Below are 4,303 nucleotides of genomic sequence, written 5' to 3' on the forward strand. Positions count from 1 at the left end.
TGTTTTTTTTTGTACAGTTCTTCATGACATTGCCCTTGCTTGATGTTGCTTCGAAACTGTCCAAATTTCCACTAGTTAATATGAATTCTGATTTAGATCTCCCCAAAAAATAGTTCATGCCTAGTGAGCCTAATCTAGTGGGACTAACTATGTCAGCAAAAAAGATAAATAACTGTATATAGCAACATTAAACTTTAATGTGGTCTTCCATGCACACCATCTTCTATTTCTCATCTCTAGCATATTGCTGAAATAAAATTGGATATGGATGCATCTGCAGTCTGCTAGGGAAGGTAGACTCCCTGGATGTATGGATGTATGTTTTTTGCTGCACAGGTTAGGTATCATTGACTCATGATGCTCACCTATTATATAGACAAATGTTAGTATACAATCTTAGGTCATTTTAGTGGCTTAAACAGTTGAGAAGCCATAAATCAACAAACACAATTGACTGTGATAGTTAAACTTCCATTACCATTAGTCTACCAGACACAACACTACTTCTGGATTGTGGAAACAGGCTCTCCCACATAATGTTTTCCCCATACAGTCTGCTAAAATGTCTGAGTTATCATCATTTTAGCTAGAAATATGTGACTCAGTTACTTTAAGCCAAATTACCAATATACATTAATAATTGACATTTCCAGTTCAGAAACAAGAATAACCAGAACAAATTTAAACACAGTGGTAGAATTTTTCTTCAACAAATCACTTTCACTCCAAAGAGGCATTTTATTTATATCCTTGACAATGTCCCAACCATCATCCCCCCACCAATCAACCGGCCTATTCCTTCCCCTTTGAGGCAAGAACTAGCCATGGAAAGTAATCGTTCAGGCAGCTATTAGTCTGCTTATAAATGGGGGGAATCATATCTCTCAACCTCTTACACCAAGAAATCTGGACAAAGCCATAAATAAAAGGGGGGACAGAGGCCAAAAAATAGGGACATTTTTTTTTAATTTTCTCTTACAAATTTAGAAAGTGGATACAGTAACAGGATTTGCATTGCCATGAATTTTCTGAAGGGTATGAAAACTGAAACTCAAATGTCTGTAATTATTTTCTGACTTAAATTTCAATGATTTGCTAGAAATCCACAATTTTATGAAAAATGGACCAAAAATATGAGTCACAAATCTGGGCATTCTGCAAAACTCTGTAGGGCAATTGCATTGTTTTTTCTCAACTATGGTATGTGTGTATGTTAATACACATGGCGCAAAAAAATAACCATGTGAACAAATCCAGTCCAATATTCTACATACCATGCACCTTTCTTTCCAGTGTTCACTGCTATTACAGCAAGCCAAAATGCCTCTCTCCCCCAGGATGTGTGAGCTAGCACTGGCCGCTCATTCTCACCCATCCCTGCCTGGCTCCTCTAGTGTCCAAGCCTCTAATCAATTTGAGGTAAGCTGAGTCATAGTCAGGGCTTCATCTCCATATGCCACAGAGTTGGATGAAAGGATGTACGTCCCCTCTAGCACTTCTGACTAAGAAAAAGTGTGCATACATTATAAGAGAATGCAGGAATCTTAAGAAATGCAGGAAGTGCTGCAGAGAACAAAACATATTACTCCTAACAATCTTTTACTACAGTGATTCTAGTTTTTCAAAAAAAAATTGATAACCCCAAAAAATCAGTAAAAACATCACATATTTTAAGAAATCTAAAATAATAAATTACAAGAACTTTAAGCAACAAAGTAAAAACATAAATAGTACCTTCTATTCCAGGCTGAACTTTGACGCATGAGTTATTAACCCCTCAAAAGTCCAAACTGAACATTGTGATTGGTGGGAGATATATATATATCAATTTGGACACGGTAGTTTCTCATAGAATCCCAGTGATAAGATTTTGATTAAGTATACTTGCTAAGCATATAATATATGCTAACACACACAGTTTTAGATCTTTTGAATTTCCAGTGTTATGGTAGTGCTGTTTTGAAATTAGATGTTATGAGTTTTCGATGTTTTGAAGTAGAACCATATATATATATATATATATATATATATATATATATATATATATATATATATATATATACATATATATATAGGTTTACCATCACATTGTCGATCGCACTATGTGCGATCAACCAATGTGCGAAACTCAGGTAGCAGAACTGGAATTGCGATTACTGCATTGTCGAACCTTACAATAGCGAACATTCGCTATAGCAAGGTTCAACAATGTAGTGCAGATCGCACTACAGTGGGGGTCGCAAAATGTATCCTTTCCTCAGTGTAGTGCAATCTCGGAGTTTGTATATATAAGAAGGGGAGGTGTGGGGGGTGCAGGGGGGCTTGCCCCCCTGCAAAAACTGTTGTAGAATGTTGAGCAGATTGGAAGACATACTACTCTGTCTTTCCTGTTTTGTATATGGCTGTTCAAAAATGTCGATTCGATGTCCACAACACCATTCGACAATTTTATCGATCGGTCATCTGTGTTCCGTACAAACGCGTTGGCCATATCACCTTCCGACTAATTTACACTAGGACATGTGATAGTAAACCTATATATATATATATATATATATATATATATATATATATATATATATATATATATATATATATATATATATATATATATATGGTTCTACCTGACATAGTCGAAACCACACAACACCGACAATGACATCACCGACACCACATAATCGACAGTCCATTAACCCTCACATACCCGACAACGAAATAACCGGCGGTACACAAACGAAACCCCATACACTGCACACCACAATAACAACAATAAAAACAAAACACATCCCCATTCCACAAACCACACACACAACACAAGCACACCAAAATCCTTACAAGCCCACAGTAAACCTTACCCTAACCGTCGTCATCCACACTCGCACGCTGCAACCCTCCCGGCTCCCTAACCTATAACTCACTTAACCCACTACTACCCCCCTAACCTACCCTAACTCCCCCTAACCCACCCCTACCCTAACTCCCCCCCCCACCAAACACACCCCACCCCCATCCCACCTACCGTCAATATCCACACTTACCTGAACACTCACTACCGTCGACTCACACAGCCTTTTCCCATGTCGGCATCCCTCGCGGTGTGTGTTGTCATCCGTCGTGTCCGGTCTTCTGCATTGTCGATGTTCTGGTCAGGTAGAACCATATATATATATATATATATATATATATATATATATATATATATATATATATATATATATATATATATATATATATATATATATATATATATATATATATATATACATACATATATATATATATATATATATATATATATATATATATATATATACACACATACATTTTTAGCAAGGACGTCACCTTACTCCAAAATCTCAGATTTAGATATATGTGTGTGTGTGTCTGTGTGTGTCTGTGTGTGTGTGTGTGTGTGTGTGTGTGTGTGTGTGTGTGTGTGTGTGTGTGTATATCAAAGCCAAAGTCAAAGTAAACTTTTCTTGTCATTCAGAAATCACACAAGTGCAAAAACTGAACAAAATTCTGTTTCTCTGGACTTAATGTGCAGACAGCATATAGACTATTTTCTCAAACATTTACACATATAACACCTCGCTATTACATCACAGACATGCAGGTAGACCGACTAATATTACACATAATTAGAAACACATTTAACACTTTTCGAAGTGAACACTTACTTGCATGAGACGTTAGTGTTGCACAGGTACTTGGTTAAGACATTGTGTTGATCCTTGCACCAAAAGAGACATTTTAGTATTGCACTGTGAACATTAGAATATTGCACTATGGACCTTAGAATATTGCACTATGGTTAATTTATGAATTTGCAACATGTATTGCACTGAAAGAAGAGATATTTTACTGCATTGCTACTGCCCTAGATGGCCTATAAGTTATAGTCATGGTGAATATTGCACTATTAGATGAGACTGACAACCAGGGTCTTGCACAATTTTAGACAATTTCTACTGAGCCAGTTGGGCATCATGGGGTGTAGTGGTTATTAGAGTTCAGCAGCCTGATGACATTAGGGAAGAAGCTGTTCCTGACTCTTGTAGTTCTGCAACGTATGCTTCGGAAGTGCTATCCGGATGATAGATGCAGGAACAGTCTGTAAGCAGAGTCAGTGCAGACTTTAATTATCCCTCTGGCCCTGCTGAGACATCTGGATAAGTACAAGTGGATAGGTGATAAGGTGGTCTTAATGATCCTCTCGGCTGTCTTCACCACTCTCTGGAGGGATTTGCACTCAGAAGTAGAGCAGATTCCATACCATACTACGAGGTTGTTCATCAGGATG

At 37.3% G+C, this 4,303-nt stretch overlaps 1 long non-coding RNA gene across 1 annotated transcript in view; it reads left to right on the top strand.

The window, feature by feature from the left end:
- The first annotated feature begins 2,733 nt into the window (after positions 1–2,733).
- LOC122817350 overlaps positions 2,734–4,303 on the top strand; it is a 13,506-nt gene continuing 11,936 nt past the window's right edge. The window contains exon 1 of the long non-coding RNA XR_006367215.1: positions 2,734–2,862. This is a non-coding gene — a long non-coding RNA (uncharacterized LOC122817350). The remainder of the gene's footprint in view (positions 2,863–4,303) is intronic.

This window comes from Protopterus annectens, chromosome 12.part0, assembly GCF_019279795.1.
Source record: "Protopterus annectens isolate FY-2018-M chromosome 12.part0, PAN1.0, whole genome shotgun sequence".
Classification (NCBI taxonomy): Eukaryota; Metazoa; Chordata; order Ceratodontiformes; family Protopteridae; genus Protopterus; species Protopterus annectens.